Source organism: Molossus molossus, unplaced genomic scaffold (genome assembly GCF_014108415.1).
Source record: "Molossus molossus isolate mMolMol1 unplaced genomic scaffold, mMolMol1.p scaffold_m16_p_6, whole genome shotgun sequence".
NCBI classification, from domain to species: Eukaryota; Metazoa; Chordata; class Mammalia; order Chiroptera; family Molossidae; genus Molossus; species Molossus molossus.
In genome coordinates this window covers 22154728-22174182 of record NW_023425399.1, presented here as the reverse complement: position 1 = coordinate 22174182, position 19455 = coordinate 22154728, and positions in this window count along the sequence as shown.

Here is a 19455-nt window from a genome sequence, read left to right as displayed (position 1 = left end):
CACACAGCCAGGAAATAGTGGTGCTGGCATTCTAGCATTTCGTACTTTTAACCATTATGATCATTTGAATTAACGGGCACAAGTGCTTAGACTAGTCCCTGGATCAGAGGAAACATTTTGCAGCCTTAGCTATAATTGTTTTTTCCAAACGTCCCTGTTCCTCTTCCCCAGCCTTCTCTCTCCAGTGATAAAAGTCATGCTGAAGCAGACTCTGTGTAACTGTACCCAACATGTTAAGCTGACAAAGGGTCTGGGCAGACCCTGGAGATGAGCTGGAGAAGGCTTTGCAGCGGGAGCAGAGGAGCAGCTGGTAAAGAGAGCAGCCCAGGCAGGCACAAATAGCTTTGGGCCCTTCAGCCTCCCAGAGCTGTGCTCTCCTGGCCTTTGCCCTGATGCTGGAGAGCGGGACAGAAAGGGACAAATGTGTGCCAAACAGCGTACAACTGTGCAAGAGGGGGATTTATATTGTATTTGTAACAGACTCACAGTCACTCAGTGTCACACACACACCCAGTCAGAGGCTGGGCTGGGCAGGAAGGGTGGCCCAAGTCTCCAGCCACAGAGGCCTCTGCTCCTCTGTATTTCAGGTGTGCCCAGTGGTCTGGTTCTGGTTCTACATCATCAGTCAATGCTCTGAAAAGTGAGTTGTGTTATTGGCCTGAATTCTGCTCTCTTGCTAAAACTATTGCAGTAGCCACCCCACCCACCCTGGTTTTCTCCCCTTCACAGCCTCCAGAGAGGTTTTTCTGAACCATACCTCTGATCAGAATCTTCTATAGCTGTCCATTACCAGGAGAAACAAGTTCAAACCCCCAAGGCTGGTGGTCAAGGTCTTTCCGCAACTGCTCCAGCCTTATTCTCCTCTGTCCCCCTCAGGCTGCTCCAGACAGCTAGTCTCAGCCACCCCACACTCCAGGTCCTGGTGAGGCACCGTAGCTTTGCTCCAAATAACTGTCCTCCTCCTGCACTTGGAAACTGTCTGCACCCCTTCAAGGTGTGACTCAGTGGTTTGTCCTCCCCAAAGCCTTCCCAGCTCTCTCCAGGTAGAACGACTGCCTCCTCGGGACTTCCACACCGCTGTGCACACCTGTCCATCACTCTTACCACATTGTGCAGCAATCGTCTGCTTCTTCCTCTAGAACAGACACTCCTTGAGGGCGGGGGCTCTATCGCAATCTTTCTTGTGTTTGTCTCAGTTCCTGCTGGGCAAGAGCAGGCACATGCATACTTCGCTGGAGTATGAAAAGGAACCTGGGTGAATGCAGTAGAGATCGAGCCAAGTTGAGAGTGCTCCACCTTCTCGTGGGGAAGGCCGTGGGGCTTTGGGGCGACTGCATTTCCCAACAGTCTGGGAATACTCTCCCTCTTCTGGAAAAGTGTGTATGACAGGGACAAATGAATGCGTTTCATGAATCTTTGTGTCAGTCAAGTTGATCTCTTGAGTCTCCTCTTGTCCTCCCTCCCTTCAGCAGAGTCGACTCGCCTGGGCTCTCTCCCGAGTGGCCCCCTCGTCTGAGCCCTATCCCCTCCCGGACCTCCAGGTCTGAGCGGCCGGTTCTCTCCTGAGGAATCTGAGGCCACATCTCCCCGTGTGAGACCAGCTCAGTGGTGGCCCCACCCCGTCACTCGCCAGAGTCTCCTCGGCCAGGCAAGCTGCCCACAGCGGTCCCATCAAGAGAGGCACATGTGCTGTGGTTGTGGAGGCTGGCGGGCTCGGCTGTGCTCGACTGTGCAGCTTGGGCAAGTCCTCTTACCTCTCCCTGCCTCCGTGTTCTTGTCTATCAGATGAGGATCATTATTATACTCATACAAAGTTATCCTAGATCCTCACTTCCCAGACCTACATATGCCCCACATTGTAACATTTCCGAAATTAACATGCATCTTATATTCAATGGTATGCCACAGTTCAATTAGCTATTTTAAACATTTCTTAGTGGCACATTAAACAGTGGTATCTTGGTATGCATGATATATAGCATAATGATTCGATGAGAAGATGTCTGCTTATTTGTTCAGCACAGAGTAAAAACTCAAAAACTAGTGGTTTATTCCCCTTTGCCCTTGATTTTTAAATCAAGCAAACAATCAAGTTAATTTCTTGGCGTCACAGCACACGTGAGGCCCAGAATGCTGGAGAGTGGTCCATGGTGGCTCATCCGCATCCTTCCCCTCCAAGCTGCTCCTGAGCATTGCCACGCTTCTGCCAAGCCCCTGACTCATGGCAAGTCCTGAGTTATGAGGAATGTGTTTTGTGCCACAAATCACCTTCAGGGACCTTGGGAACAACAGCCCCCGTGCCTCCCAGCACTCGGCTGTCTAGGGTCAAAGTCAGGAGTCCAGATCCTAGGAACAGCTCTGCCTCCAGTTTACCTTATGACTTGGGCAAAGCTGCTCACATCTTACATCTCACATCTTCCTTGTCTGTAATCCCTATATTGCAAGGTTGTTGTTGTGGATTAAATGAGAGGCACAGAGCCTGGCATACAGTAGGTGCTCAATTAATGTGGGCTTTCTGGTTTTTCCCAGGACAGACATTTCCCAGCCTCTTTCATTGGCTGATTAAAAGAACGTTTTTTTTCTTCTCATACCAATTCCTGTTGTTTCCCGATCCCCCTCTTCAGTGTTAAGTTGGCCTTACTCAGGGTCCTGGAAACACGTAAACGCTCCCGGAGCCACAGGAAGCCCGCCCGACGTCGCATCCGTGATTTGGTCCATGCTGAGCACTGACACTGGGTTCCTGGACAGCCAGCTTCACAGTGACCAGTGTTACAGTGGGTTCCTGAGATAGCCCACTCCGCAGTGCTCACTGTTGCAGTGGGATTCCATCGTGATTCTTGTTGTAGAGTGATTTCTGGAGTAGCCCATTCCATAGTATCAGGTAGAGTGGAGTTCTGGGGATAGCCCATCCCATAGTATCAGTGTTAAGGTGGAGTTAACCTACTCCATGTGGGTTGTCATGAGATGCCTGTGATTACTCTGCAACGATTACTCTTTCGCTGACGTTGCTGAAATGTTCTACTTCATAATGATCAGTGTTGTGAGATTCCTGGGATATCCCACCCCTAGGGAAGACTACTGTGATGGTGTTCCTAAAAGAGTTCACAACTGTGGCCAGTTTTGGAATATCTCATTCCATAATGAAGGTATTACCATTGAATTTTGGGCTATCCCATTCTCTTGCTGTTAAAATGAGATTCTTCTTGCCCTGGCCGGTTTGGCTCAGGGGTTAGAGCATCGGCCTGCGGTCCAGAGAGACCCGGGTTCGGTTCCCACTAAGGGCACGTAACTCGGTTACGGTTTGTCCCCGGCCCTGGTTGGGTCGTGCGGGAGGCAGCTACTTGATGTGTCCCTTTCACATCGATGTTTCTCTCTCTCTCTCTCCCTCTCTCTCCCTCCCAATCTATCTGAATAAAAAATGAAAAAATGTCCTCGGATGAGGATAAAATAATAATAATAATAAAAAATAAATAAAATAAAATAAAATGAGATTGTTCTTAATATGGTAGTTTCCAGGCTATCCATGGTGAAAAGCACTATGGTCAGATTCCTGGGCTATTCCACGTCTCTACTGTGAGACGCTTTCCAGTAGGGCCAACTGACTTCTGAGTCTTAAAGATTTGTTTTTTTAAGTCGCTGTGCTTCTATTCCATCCCTCAAATCCCCTATGTCCCCTGTGGGGGCAGGGACAAAGAGCAAGTCTGTTCTGGCCAGACTTCTGGGTCGTCGCCTTGGCCTACCTCAGGCACTGCTCTCCTCTGGGTTTCCCACCGAGAGTGAGCCCCACGCAGGAAGGAGAACAGGAGATGGGTCCCCCACACCTCAGCAGAAGGGGCCCCCTATAGTCTCCCTGGGGAGCTGGAAGGGCCTGACTCCCCATGAGCCCCTTGCTGCTTCCCTGAGTGCGTTCCGTGATTACAGTGAAAACCAGAAAAATGGCCAAAGACAACACTGGCTTCGGCATCCTGAGACCTGGGCTCAAACCCCAGTTCAGCTACCAACTCTCTGGGTGGCCTTATCCCAGCCTCGTCCTCTCTGGGGCTCTCTTCTCCCGTCTGTAAAGTATCACTGTCTCTCAAGGCCTTTCGTCAACTGTGAGTGTTGGGGAAATAGAGGGGACAAGACCGGAGGTCAGAGGGGCTTCTGGGAAAACCACGGCCACGACAGGTCTTTCTCGTGGTGCATCTTCTACTGCCTCTTTGCTATCAGTTGCAGAGACCCAGTGGTTCTCCATCTGTAGGATCAGCGCAGGACCCCTGCCAGGACCACTGTGAGGGTGCTTAAACCCTGGAGAGTCGCTGCGGAACTTTATGACCCCATCTTGAGGGACTTTCACCTTGATTGACTCACCAATGATCTCCCACAGCCGAACCGCAAACAGTCCCTTCATTAGAGCCTGGATATGCTCAAAACTGATGAGATGGAGCACCCTCCAGGGTAGGTGTTTCGGGTGGGGCTGATTGAGTCAGAAAAGCCTCTAAGAGCCGAATCAAAGACATGGTGTTCTATTGGGAGAAGGACAGGCAGTGACCACACCTCCACCTTCATGCGGTGAGTCTGACTTAAGCCTCCGGGGTGAATATTCGTGAGGACCATTGGAGCTAGGAGCAGCTCCATCCAACGGGCGATGGCATTTCAGTAAGATGCATAAACTGTCTGCAAGACTGGCTCTCCGCTGGTCAGTGCTCAGAGGCAACGGTGCTACCAGCCACGCTGCTGCTGACCCCTAACCCCACATCCCCATCCCCGCTCCTCTCGACTCTGCCTTCCTCTCGTGTGTGAGGAATTGGCTTCAAAGCCACTTTTCCGGTGTGTCATACATTTCAGTATGAGTCTGGAAAAGACAGCATTGAAGGGTAACACACATTAGAACCACAGGCGGTCAGAGTCCTAGCCTCGGAGGCCCCGGGGCCCAGACCTTCCCACCTGCCGGGAATGAGCAGGAGTGTTGGGCTTGCTGGTCCCACATCACTGAAGCTCTGAGCTGTTTCTCGACATGAAACTCTTCCAGTGCTGTTGTGTTTCAGGGAGCGGGTGGCCCTGTTGCACCTCTTTGGTGTGTCAGCAAAGGGCACAGGCTGTGGAGTCAGGGAGGCCTGAATTCAAATCCTGTCCTTCCACAGACTCTCTGAGCCTGTTTCCTCTTCTGCAAAATGAAGTGAGAAGAGCACCCATCTTACAGGTAGACCTGAGGAAATGCATGAGGAAAGCCGAGCGCAGAGCCTGGGACCGTGTGGCAAACCGCCCCCACTGGTGACTGTCTAAAACTCAGGCAGAGGGAACTCCCTGTGCACAGATTGGAGAGGAAACCTCAAGGGCTGTGAGAACCCACAATCGAACCCTCCGCTTCACCCCTGCCCCCCATAGATGAATCCCCACAATAATAAGGACTGGAAACTGAGCTTTAGCAGCTCCTCACCGGCCCCCTCCCCACCCGCCAAGCACAAGTGACAAAAATGCAATGATTGGGGGATGGAGGAGCAGTTTCTATACTTCACCACAAGATGGAGCCATGACCCTGCTAATCCGTATTTTTTGCACTCAGTAAGGTACTGGGATAAAGCAGTATTTAAAAAAAATTTTTTTTAAATTGATTTTTGAGAGAGAGGGAGAGAGAGATAGAAACATCAATGAGAGACAACATCGATTGGCCGCCTCTTGCATGCTCCCCAGTGGGAATCAGGCCCACAACCATGTGCCCTGACTGGGAAGTGAACCGGCGACCTCTTCGACCTCTTGGTGCACGGGCGGACACTCACTCACCGAGCCACCCCAGCTGGGCTAAAGCATTGTGCTGGGCATGTGGCTTTTAGGATCTCATTTAATTTTTAAAGCCATACTTCATTAGCTTCACTTTAAATATGGGGAAACTGCCCTGGCCAGTTGGGCTCAGCAGTTAGAGCATCAGCTCTCGGACCAAAGAGTCACAGGTTCGATTCCCAGTCAAGGGCATGTACCTCAGTTTCAGGTTCGATCCCCCACCCTGGTCAGGGTCCTGTGGGAGGCAACCAGTCGATGTGTCTCTCTCACATCGATGTTTTTCTCTGTGTCTCTCTCTGTCCCTTCTTCTCTCCCATTCAATCTGAAAAATCAATGGAAAGTGTCCTTGGGTGAGGATAAAAAAACTATATATATATACACACACATATACATATATATTTTTCATATATATATAGTTTTTTCATATATATATAGTTTTTCATATATATATATGAAAACTGAGGCTCAGAGAAGTGATATGACTAAATGTTTGGCTGGGAGTCAGAACTCTCGGGCTCAAATCCTAGTTCTTCAGCATACTAGGATACTTAACCCCTCTGTGCCTCAGTCTCCCCAGGTGAAATGGGACCGAAAATACATGCGGTGCTCACAATCACCCTAGTAGGTAGCTACTAGTATTACTGTTTTCTAGGTGATAAAACTGAGGCTCAGAGAGGTTAACTGCCTGGCTCATTTCTACACAGCTAGAAGGAGGCAGAGCAAAATTCAAACCCAGGTCTTCTGGCAGAGAGCAAGAGGTGGGTGGTGCCCAGGCCTCGGGGAAGAGAGACGCCTTAGGTTCTTGTCCCGGCCTACAGCTGCCCTGCCGTTTCCCTGCTGAGTCCCCTGTGCAGCTCTGCCTGTTTCCCCATTGGTGCCATAAGGAACTGGGATGCGGAAGCTGGTCCCTCCACCACCCCCTGGTTCTATGATCCTGCCTTGGGGGGGACGCACAGTGTGACAGACAGGAGACCCCATCCCGGAGGTGCCCGCAGTGAGAGGAGGGCCCAGGCCCGTGGGGCTCTCTCCAGACCCTGCACCAAGTGACCCCAGAGCTCAGGCTGCTCCAGGCCCCCCTTGTGCTGCACGGCGCAGGGCCCGAGGACACTGACAGTGGTGGCTCACAGGGCCGCTCTGGCCCATGGACACATACGGCAGTGTTTCTCTCTCAACTTCCTTTTGCCAGAACCATCTGTATGAAAAACCTGAAGGTCCCTGTGGGCCTGGAGGGGAGTCACGTGGTGCCAGGTGGGGAACAAAGCGGGGAGAGGAGGGAGCAGGGAGGGGGGCATTCTTCCAGTGTCTGTGGGCCACAGCCCTGGCGGCTCTGGTCCAGCAGCAGGTGGTCCTGGGAGCTGCCAGCTGCCAGGGGCTCTGCAGTGGGAGGAGCTCAGGAAACACCCAGCACCGTTCATTCCTCCAGGCAGCAAAGACACGCAGGCCACATTTGCCGTGAATCTGATTTCCCAAATCTGAAATCGTGTCCTGCAAAATATCAGTGAAGTTTCATATTGTGAGCAGAAAGTGATTTTTTTCATTGTTTTAGTATACGTGCTGCCGAAGTGAGCACAATCCTTTTCGTTGCTAAGAATGCACACAAACATGCTCCAGTCTCTCCCTCCTTAGCAGCAAGGTCCACGCCCCCAGCTCCCTTCTTCCCTCTCTTCCCCTTCCCAGCCACACTCCCAGAGCTGCGCTTCTGACTGTGAACACGCACAAGAACCACCTGCAGCTCTTCGGGAAATGCAGGTTCTGGTGCGGTTGGTCTGGGCTGGGGCCTGACACTCTGTATTTCCGAGAAGCCCCTGCAGAGGCTGATGCTACTGGTCCAGGGGTCACCCTTTGAACAGCATGCTTGTTTTGGACATGACCAGCCTTCCACCCACATGGTTTCCAGGGGTCACCCCACAACTCAGCCCTCACCAGATCCTTAGTGACCTCCAGGTGCAGGAAACCAGTGGACCCTCGTCAGCCTCATCTTTCTTGACCTTGGCACAGACACCACTCCCCCCTCCTCGAAACCAGTTCTTCCCCTGGCCATGCTCCCCGGCCTGCCATCCTGCCCCTCTGCCCACTGCACCTGGGCCTTCTTCGCAGGTGTAGCGTCTTCCTGTTAGTCGCTCAGCGCATTCCTTCACCCTGGCCTCTCTGGCTGTTCAGAGCTCCGCGTGCAGCCCAGCCAGGCCGAGGGGATCCGCCGCAGGCTTGGGAAGAGACATTAGGAGAGAGATCGCCAGTTCCTGCGAGGGTCACCGAGGGCACGTGGCCTGGAGCTGCCGGCGGCCCCTTCTGGGAGTCAGCTTGACAAGGAAACGAAGGAAGAAAACAGGGCCTGTCACGGGACACAGCACAGTCCTGAGGCTCCTCTGGACCATGGCCGAAACCAGGGCCCTCAAGTTACAGGAGGCAGCAGCTCCCTCTCAGGCCTGAGTCGGTTTGGGTTGTTTCCATCACAAGCAACCCAACTAACCCTGACAGACGCAGCTGAGAAGCACCTTCCAGCTCGCTGTGCGTCAGCCATAGAGGAACCGAGAGGAGCCCAGGCAGAACTTGGCCTCCCAGAGCTGACGGCTGTGCGTGTGTGCGTGTGTGCACGCGCGCGTGAGCAAGGGAAAGACCCGCTCAAAATCCACAAGGCAGACAGTGAGAAGGGCCAACTGCCGAGTCAAGGAGGGGTTCATAGAAGAGGCTCCCTGAAGGACTGGGGCAGCCCCTGTGGAAAACATTATGGAGGTTCCTCAAAAAATAAAACTGGACCTGCCTTATGACCCAGCGATTCCACTTCTGGGAATATGTCCAAAGAAACAAAACACTAATTTGAAAGAATATTTGCACCCCATGTTCATTGCAGCGTTATTTACAACCGCCAACTATGGAAACAGCTCAAGTGTCCATCTATAGATGAGCAGATAAGAAACCTGTGGTACATTTACACAAGGGACTATTAATTACAATGGAATAATAGAAATAAATCTTACCATTTGTGACAGCATAGATGGACCCAGACGGTATTATGCCAAGTGAAATACGTCAAAGACAAATACTATATGATTTCACTTATATGTGGAATCCACAGAACAGTATAAAAAACAAACAAAATAGAAACAGACTCATAGATACAAAGAACAGACTGATGGTGCCAGAGGGGAGGGAGGTTGGTCAAGTGAGTGAAAAAGTGGAGGGACTGAGAAGCAAGTCAACAGTTACAGACAGTCCCAGGGATGTAAGTCACAGCACAGGGAATACAGTCAACACTATTGTACTAACTAGGTGGGTGCTGGAGGTATTGGGGGAACACTTTGTGGGGTGTATGATTGTCTGGCCAATATGCTGCACACCTGAAACTAATACAAAATAATGTTGAATGTAAACTGTAATTGACACAGTTTTTAAAGATTAAAAAAAAAAAGGCCCTGAAGGATGAGGAGATTTATGGGGCTCTGGGAACCGGGAGGGATTGATACTGAGCATGTCCGGGGGGCAGGGAGGAGGCTGAGGATGGTGGTAAGTGAAACTCCTGTAAGACATGAGCCCAGTGAGGAACGGCAGGGAGCTCTGTTATTTTCTTTGTGTGTTCTCCTCCCCACTGAATTGGGTGGCTGCCCCTACCTAAGTCTCTAGGAATCTTTGCATTCTTCTTTTTATTTAAAGCACCCCTCATCCCTTCTAGCCAGAGTCAGCACCTGATGGGAGCGGGGTTCAGAGAGCTGGCCTAAAATCACACAGCAGGTAAGCAGCAGGGCGGGCAGAGACCCTGCGCGGTTAGCATCCTCATGCCCCTGGATGGCACTGCTCAGTGACCTTTGCTGATACTTGCCGGAAGCCAGGCACTGTGCTAACTGCTTTCCCGGCTTCAGTCTCGTCGAGTCCCGACACCAGCTGTAGCAAATGGACTGTCATGATCTCTATTTTGCAATGAGGAGTAGTTCAGAGAGGTGATACAACTTGCCCAGGTCACACAGCTAGAAAGCAGCAGGGTAGGACGCCAGCTGAGGTCTGAAATGATCAACACAGAGCTACCCCCAGTCTGGGAATTTTGCCATTGTTTGTCTTGTATGCTCTGTCTTTACCTACCCCATAATGTTATCTCATTTGTTCTTTCAAGTTCCAAAGTGCTCAATTCAACCCAATTCGGTGTTTATGAAGGGTTTTCGTTGGGACTGGGCTCCTTGCCAGGGACAGAGCTAACGCAGCAAGAGGGGAAATTCTGATCGTTTGCATTGGGTTCTCAACATACAGAACATTTTCAGGAATGTCACCTGCTCTGAGGAAAGTCAATGTCGGTGCGTATGTTTGTGTCTACCCACTGCTGGTGGGGTGGAGGGTGGACGTAAATACACGTGCCCTCAGGGGCCCAGAGCCTGGAATGGGCCAGGGCCAGACAGTGGCTCCATAAAAAAGTGATAAATGAATGAATAAGATGAGTGGATGGATGGGAGGATGAGGGAAGGAGGGCAGGAAGGCAGGCAGGAAGGCAGGAAGGCAGGAAGGCAGGAAGGCAGGAAGGCAGGAAGGCAGGCAGGAAGGCAGGAAGGAAGAAAGGGATTCTGGATTCTTTTTGCTGGATTCTTGGTCTTGTCCCCTATATTCAGTGATTTAGGCAGTTTGTCAGTCTGTTGGTTAACTTGCTCCTTTCATTGTAATTCAATATAGTGTTTATTGGGATCCACACGCCAGCCTCTAGGTTGGCTGCCAGGGACACAAGGATGGCAGAGCCATGGTCACTAACCTTAAGGACCCCCAGTCTAGCAGAGGAGAACAGGCTGACCCACACCCCTCCCAGCAGTACACGTTGTGGACGGCTTCCTCCGACACAGACCTTGGCTGATGCTAGGAAAATGGGACAGACCAGAGTGCTTCCCACACTGTCCGGGGATGGGGCAGGGGGAGTGGCAATTACCAGGATATAAATGACAGTGTGATGTGAGGGGCTCAGAGCATGACTCTAGGACCAAGCTTCCTAGGTTCCAGTTCCAGCTCAGCTACTTCTTAGGTGTGTAACCCGAGGCGATTCACTTGGCCACTCTGTGCCTCAGTTTACTTGCCTATAAAATGGGAATAAAACAGTACCAAACAACTTCTGCTTGTTTGGAGGAGTAACCAAGGAGACCATGCTTTCTTACCAGTTGCGATCTGATTGCAGTGTCTCATCTACTGCCCTGGAAAGTCCAGGTCGGGGACAAGGACCAGGGCCCACTGGTCTTTGACTCTAACGCAGGGCAGGACACCCTGGAGGTGCCCAATAAACGGTTATCGTATGGATGAGTGCTTCTAGCACAAAACAACTTACATTTGTTACATGAAAGGATGAATAAGTGAGTGAATGAAAGAATAGATAGATAGATAGATAGATAGATAGATAGATAGATAGACAGATGGATGAGAGGTCCAGATCACTTTAGCCAGAGGGACCTGGAAGACGCACATAGTGAAGACAGACAATAGGTCCAATTCTGGGCAGTCAGCTAGACCAGGAGGGAGCTCACTCAAGTCAAGGGGTTGCTGGCCTCATTCTTTTGCCTAGTCAGTCAGTGAACACCAGTTAGCACTCCAGGCCCTGCACTGGGCACTGGGACCTGAGATATGTGGTCCCTGCCTCAGAGATCTCCTGGTCTGGTGGGACATAGCTGCCCCCCCGTCCCGTCTCCTCTCTTTCTTCTTCCCTCTCTCCTCTCTCCTTCTCTCCTCCCTGATTCCCACCTGCTCTCCTTCTTTCTGCCCACAAACATCATTTGATGACTACTCTAGACCAGATTCTATGCCAGCTCTGGGGGACCCAAGGTGAAAACAAAAGGTGCCCAGACTTCAAGGGACTCAGGGAAGGAGCCTAACCTTTCCAACTGAGTGTTGAGTTTTCTTTGGGAAAGTTGAGCAAAGTGCTCAGAGAACATTTCTTTCTTTCTTTTTTTAAATCCTCACCCAAGGATATTTTTCCATTTATCTTCAGATAGAGTGGGAGGGGGAGGGAGAGTGGGGGTAGGGAGGAGGAGAGAGAGAGAGAGAGAAACATCCATGTGAGAGGGACACATCGACTGGCTGCCTCCTGCAGGACCCTGACCAGGGCCAGGACTGAACTGCAACCGAGACATGTGCCCTTGATCAGGGTTGAACCTGAGACTCTGGTCCACGGGCTGATGCTGTACTGCTGAGCCAAACCAGCCAGGACCAGAGAACATTTCACAGAACAGGAGGAAGAAGCCCCCAGCTTAGGGATAATGGGGGGCGAGGGGAGGACAAGACCCCCTGTCCATTAGTCAATCCATGGGAAGTAGCTCCTCCTTTTCTAGGGGCCAGGACCTGGGGGAGCTACTTAACCCAACAGATGTTCCAGACAGAACCCAGGATTGAGGAAAATGTTTGAGAGCTGAAAAACAAAATGTGTTAGTTCCAAAATCAGTACAGAAAATGGCAATGTCAAAATTGCTGGGAGTCTAATGAAATGTCTTCACACTAACGTTATGACAACTTACTAATTGTCACATTCAGAAGCCATAAACATGACAGCATATTTGAGACCATTTGTTACTTTGATCTTTCTTATTGGCCAAGAATGCCTGAGTAGGCAGCTGGACTGTGACAAGCTGGAGCCCACTGTAAACTGAACAAATTAGTTGTACCTGCTTAATTTCGAAAACAAAGTGACACTTTCCAGGCTTTTTATAATAAAATAAAGAAATTCCATGTGGTGGATGGGAGGTGGGCGCACATCTACAGGTCTGTCATCGAATGGGGGAGGGGGGAGAGGAGGAGGGCCTTGCACAGAGCCCCAGCCAGCCCTGCCTCCGCCCTGCGCAGCCTCGGCCCCACCGCTTCCCTTCGCTCATCTCAGGAGGCTGATGACCTTCTGGGACCTTTCTCACCAGGGAGCTGAGCCATGTTTGGACAAAGATGCCAACTCAGAGCTTAAGGGCTGCGTCAGTGGGACCAGGAAGCCTCCATGGTTGGGGATTAGCGTCACACTGGGGTGTTACACCAAGATTAGTATGTCCCAAGCCTGAGACAGCTAATCCTTTATGCTTCACTGGAGATTTTTAATGAGAAATTCATCCCATGATCCTCATGCTGGGGCCCTTGTCCCTGAAAGACAAACACCTTAGATTCAAGGAGACTGCGTGCATCCTGGAGAGGGAAGAGGGCTGGAACGCCCGGGAGCGGCCACGCGTCTTTCCGGGGTGACTCAGATGAGCCGGCCTGGACCTCGAATGCCCCCGAGAGTGCCACCCTCCAGTCACCACCAAGGGCCCTCTGTGTCTCCCCACACCCTGGTCCTGGAGGGGCACTGACACCGCCCAGCATTTTGTCAGCCCCAGACTGGCATCCTCTCATCAAACCGTCACAGCAAACTGCAGGAGCGCTGGGCCTGGCATTAGCGCCCAGAGCGGAGAAGCAGCAGGCTCAGCGAGGCCAGGGGACCCAAGGCCACGCGGCGGAGGGGAGAGCCCGCCCAGCCAGCAGGCCCATGCTCTCGGCCACTGCACAGACCTGACACGTTCTCCTTTAGTCCCCACTGCAGCTCTTCTGAGGCAGAAACCATTCTATTCTCATTTTATGGTAAAAACAAAACAGAGAGGCTAGGGCACTTGCCTGCTGTCACATAGCTGACACGGGGAAAGATTGGGACACACGCCCAAGGCTGACTCCAAAACCAGGCTTATTATATGCACAGATTTTAAAAAATATGTCCCTTTAAAATGAATTAGTAATAAGGAAAAATGCTTCTGCAGGCTGTCGTAAATGTGTGTTGAGTGTATACTGTGTACTGGGCCCCGGGGATGATGCCCTGTGGCCCTGGTCCTCATGGCCTCAGAGAAGGGTCACGCCCCAGGAGCTGGTGGGATTCCTGCTCAGAGCAAGAGCACGGGGCCACTCGGGCTGGCGGAAATGTAGCAACTAGCCCCAGACGATCTTTTCCGCCTCTCAGGGCTCCAAGGGGCCAGCTGTCCAGGAGGGAACCTCTGTTCTATGTGCTCCCTTCACTTTGTGGTGAGAAAACTCTGAGACCCTCTGAAAACAAGCGTTTGGCTCAGTCACAAAGCAGGTGGATAGCAGAGCCAGGACTGGAATATAGATTGGGGTCTCCTCCTCCATCCCCCTGCACTGGAGCCCCACCACCCATGAACATGCAGCGCAGCTGTGCCCATCGCCAAGCTGGGACCGTTAGGGATCACCTAGCTCAGCACTGGCCAGTGTGCTGCTGCGTGCTCCTGTCCTGCACTCAGGGCAGACATCACTAATCAATCGTTCCCTCCAAGCCCAGGAGCAGCCTCAGAGGGCTTCTCAGCAGAACGTTCCATCCAGCCAGGCCCTATAATCAATCATAGTCATGCATGAGACCACAGTTCGCACACTCCCTAACCTGGCCCAGGAGGGGAAACTTGGACTGAGTAAGAACATGCACCTGCCAAAGGTTACGCACCAGTAGCTAATGGAGCCAGAATTGGTGGACACTGGCATCCTGAAGGCCTGAACCCACTTTAGCACATCACTGCCCTCAAAGGAAGAAGGTTTGTTGCCATTCATTGAGCATCACGCATATTGGATGCACTGTCTCATTTAATCTTCACATTTGGATGGGAAAGTGGAGCTGGGGAGAAGTGAAGTGACCAGAAATCAACAATAAGTATCATCATCATCGTCGTGACCATGTAGTAAGGGCCTACCACGTGCTAACCCTTTCACACGCATATCCACCTCATCCTCACAGCACACCTGGGAGGTAAGTCCTATTGTTGATCCCATTTCACAGATGAGGAACCTGAGGGTCAGTGAGATAACACCCCTCAGAGAGATTATTACAGCCAACAACAGGCAGAGAGAGGATTCAAACCCAGAGCCAAGCTCTGACCAACATCCTCAGAGCCCCCTCTGCATCCTTTTGATTTCCATTTTGGCACTAGGAACCAGGCACACAGGTGTTAGCCCATTTTACAGATGGAGCAACTGAGAGCTGGGGCCAACACCAGGTCTAAGGTCACCAGCTCCCTGGGGTGGGAAAACTCTTTTCACAAGATTTCAGCACAGCCCTCAGCTCTGTTTCTCCTGCCTGGAGGAAGAGGGGCCTCAGATATTTGTGGAGCTAGATGCCAGGCAGCCAGGGAGGGGGTATTAATGACTGGTCCAAGGCCACCTAGCAAGACTCTGCTGGCCTGGGTTCTCCAGGTCCCAGCCCAGGCGTCGGGACCTAGCTGCCGACTTCTCCCTGTCTATGCTCTGAGGGTGGGCCCACGGTCAGTGTGAGGACAGCTAGCTCTCCAGCCCTTCCCACCCTTTGCCCTGGCCACGTTTGCATGAAGAACAGGCCCACCTGGTCCTTGCTGAGCTTCAGGTGAGTGAGCAGAGGACACAGATGCAGGATGCCCCAGAGCTCTCTGCCAGTGCATCTGTTGCCAGTGGACACGCACCTGAGTTTCCTGTGCCGGCTCCAGGTTGACATGGGCCCAATGCACCAGGCGTTACAACCAACTCAAAGAGCAGAGGCTGAAGGATAAACAGGATGTTCAAGCCCAAAAATGATTTTTCCTCGAAAGCTCGCCTCAGTGTGATCTTGGCTGAAGGGGCTTCCCTGGGAACCCAATGCCAGGTTCCCATCCCTGTGAGGCCTGGGCAAGCCACCTACCCTCTCTGAACCTGTTTCCTCAACTGGAAAATGGGGCTCAAAACCTCATCACAGGGTTGTTCTGAGGACTAATGGCGGCAGTTAACCTGAAGCACCAAGCCCAGTGCCAGGGACACAGCAGCTGCCAGGCTTTTGCCGACACCTACCCAAGAGCAGAATGAGGCTCGCTGCTGCCCCCAGGAGGCCATGGGCCAGAACGGCCGTTCTCGGTCTCAAGATACAGACTTGGGTTTACTTCCCAGCTCTGCCCTTTCCTGTCTGTGTGAGCTTGAGCAAGTTGTCCTTCTCTTCTAAGCCTTAGGATCCTCGTTCAAAAAAGAAGGGCAGTAACACCCTTTGCAAGGTCGTGAGGGGATGAAACCAGATGTAGTAGGAAAACGCCTGGTACACAGCAGGTGCCAAATAAATGGCAGTTTTTATCAGGTGTCTGCTGTTATGGATTGGAGCTTCTGCAGGACAGTCAGGCTGCGCTGTACAGTGCTGTACATGTGAGCTACAGGGTGATGAGGGTCGTTCCGGGACTAGCTGGGGCTCCGGAGGTTGGGGTGGGGGTCACAGCTCATAGAAGTCAGGGTAGAGGGCACCTTTGAGATATCTAGTCCAGTCACTCCCATTTCTGGTCAGCAATCCTGGGCAGCTGGACACAGGCCACTCTTGGGCTCCCAGAGCACCTGACCCAAAGTATCTAGGGATGGGACTCAAGCATCTGTAATTGAAACAAGATTCCTAGGTAATAATGTGTAATATTATTGTTAGGGCTACTGCCCAGAGTAGAACATTTCAATAAAACTAAAAGATATGCACTAGAAGAGGAAAATACGTGGGGTTCAAGGTCACTGCATGACCCTGGATGATTCCTTCTCTGAGCCACAGGCTCCCCAGACTTCCCAGCAAGGAGGTTAAATTGATGAGCTCTAAGCGCTCCTCTGGCTTTGTGTCTGTGATCTTTGTGTGACCCTCCAGCAGCCATCAGAAGGGAGGAGGCCAAGGTGAGATGCGTGAGTCAGGACGCCTGTGGGTTTCAGTGGCAGGAACTGGATTCATAAGGGCTTAAGCAAAAATGAAATAAGGGGGAGGGGGAGAAATGCATTTGAACTAAAAGGTTTGAGGGTATATACGACTTCAGGCAGAGCTAAATCCGGGCACTGAAATGATATATTTTCTCATTTTCTTAGTATTGGCTTTGTTCTCTAGTGGGCTTTGTCAGATAATTGTATCTAAAGTCTTTGAGTTAAAAAAACAGATCCAGGCAATGTGGGGAAAACCAAATCCACGTTTGTGTGTAGTGAGCCGTTTCATTGAGAACAGTGGCAACATGGTCTCTGTGATTCTTTAAAAAGTTCTCCTTGCCCTGGCCGGTTTGGCTCAGCGGTTAGAGCGTTGGCCTGTGGTCTGAAGAGACCCGGGTTCAGTTCCCGCTAAGGGCATGTGCCTCGGTTGCAGTTTGTCCCCAGCCCTGGTTGGGTCGTGTGGGTGGCAACCACTCGATGTGTCCCTTTCATGTCGATGTTTCTCTCTCTCTCTCTCTCCCTCCCACTCTATCTGAACAAAATATCAAAAAATGTCCTCGGGTGAGGATAAAAAAAATAAAAATAATAATAAAAAAGTTCTCCTTTGCCCGGCTGATTTGGCTCAGTGGTTGGAGCATTGGCTTGCAGACTAAAGAGTCATAGGTTCAATTCCTGGTCAAGGGCACCTACCTCCGTTGCAGGTTCGATACCCAGCCCCTGTCGGGATCATGCAGAAGGCAATCGGTCAATGTTTCTCTTTCTCTCCGTTCCTCCTTCCCACTCTATCTAAAAAAATTAATGGAAAATTATCCTTAGGTGAGGATTTTAAAAAAGTTCTTCTCATTCAGGTAGTGAGATGTATCTTCATATGAGTCTAGCTTGTGCTGTCATGCACATGTGCACATAGGCACATGTGTGCTGTATGTGGGCATGCACATGTACATACGTGTAAGTATATATGTGCTTGTTCAAGACTTGTGCACACTATTGGGAATGGGATCTGGAGGACCTCAGTAGGAAGGGGGCATGGTGTCTCTCCACTCTAGGAGAGTTAGCCTAGTGTAGATCTTGGGGTCCCCCAAAGGCTTTAGCAGGAGGGGCCTCAGGGGTGTGGCAAAGTTCCGTCCTTGTGCGAGCTGGAGCCAGTGAAGCTGCAGAGGGCGGGTGACCCTGAGAATATGGCTCCTTGGAAAACAGGACCTTCGCGCTGCCTGTGGGAGGACAGGGTCCTCTGCCTGCGCCATTGCCTCCGTGCCGCCCCTAGGCCCACAGACTTCTGAGCCTGGCTGTGTGAGGACAGGGTCCTCTGCCTGCCCCATTGCCTCCGTGCCGCCCCTAGACCCACAGACTTCCGAGCCTGGCTGTGTGAGGCAACCAATGCCAGTGGGGGGGGTGTGCTGAGAAGCAGCACCCAGCACGGTCCCCGCGGCTGCGGGAGGTCGCAGCCTGGTGAAGGTGGGGTCCTGGGAGGCGCAAGGGTGAGAAAAGGAAAGAGACTGGAAGCCTGAGGGAAAGACATCCATGTGGGGCAGCTAGACCCAAGTAGAAAGAAAACCTGAGGGGAAGAAACATTAAAATATGCAACAATAGTCCGGCCTGTGCGGCTCAGTGGTGGAGCGTCGACCCATGCGCCGAGGCCGCCGGTTCAATTCCCGGTCAGGGCACATGCCCAGGTTGTGGGCCCAGTCCCCAGTGGGGGGCACGCAGGAGGCGGCCAGTCCATGTTCTCTCTCATCGATGTTTCTGTCTCTCTCTCCCTCTCATTTCCTCCCTCTCTAGAGTCAATAAAGGGGGGTGGGAGTGCAGCAATAGTCTTTGAACAATAGACTGAGGAAGTCCAGAATCACGGCTCGCAGTCAGGCCAAGTCCCACAGGACCTGAGCCGTCATCTAGTCCAGTTTCTGAGCATCCCCAGTGATGGGCACCTTGTCATCTTCCAGGCAGTGCCTGGTTTTGTGGGATGCCCGGGAGAGAGGTCAGCATTCCAGAGGCAGGTCAGAGTCTTTGAAACTCAGAGGAAAACCTCAGAGCGCAGGACAGTAACAATTTGCTGAGGGCAACAAACAAGTATAAAAAAAAAAATCAAATTGTGGCCTGACTAGTGTGACTTAGTTGGTTGGACATTGTCCAGTGCACTAAGAGGCCACAGTCTGATTCAAGGTCAGGGCACATAACACAGTTTCGGGCTCAATTCCCAATAGGGAACATGCAGGAGGCAGCCCATCTATGTCTCTCTCTCTCTCTCTAAAAATCTATACAAACATATTTTTAAAAATTAAATGGTGGTGATTTGCTGTGAAAGAAGCCATCAAGGAGCTGAGATTGGAGATGAGGAGGAGGGGCCACCTCAGGTGGGCAGTCAGGGGGGTTCCGAGGAGGTGACATCAAGAACTGGGAGCAGCTGGAAAGGAGAGTCCTGGAAAGACAGAATGGTTTATGCAAAAGCCCAAAGCAGGAAAGAGGTCAGAATCTTCTGGAATAGAAGGAAGGCAGGTGGGGGCCAGCAGGGACAGGTAGGAGATGAGTTTGGAGAGACAGTCACCAAATGACTGGCTCCTATAGGGCAGGCAGGACTTCGGTGTGAACTGAGTGACACCCCGCTTCTGCACTGAGAGTAGAGGGGGTGGGGCATGTGTGCCAGGGATGAGGCTGCAGTGTGTCTCCTGACACTGGCACAACTCTTGAACAAGCACATATGTACTTACACGTATGTATGTGTGCATGTTCACACACACACACAGCACACATGTACGTCAGGCAAGGTGCTTCACACTTCTGGGTCTCACTGTTGCCCACACATGGGCATGATGTGAGGCAGATTTTGTTCAGTCTCAGGAGGAACTCTAACTATCTGGAGTAGACAGTCTTAAGAGGTAGTGAGCTCCCCATCCTTGCAAATGTTTGAACTGAGGCTGGCTCCACCATGAGGACACGCAGACACCAGAGGAGGATTGGGCAGAACGACCTTTCTCGTTGCTGATCCTGACCTTGTTTGGACCACATTTCTGGTCCAATCTTTGTCCCTGTCATGCTAGGTGACCTCAGGCTGGTTATTTCCCCTTTCTGAGC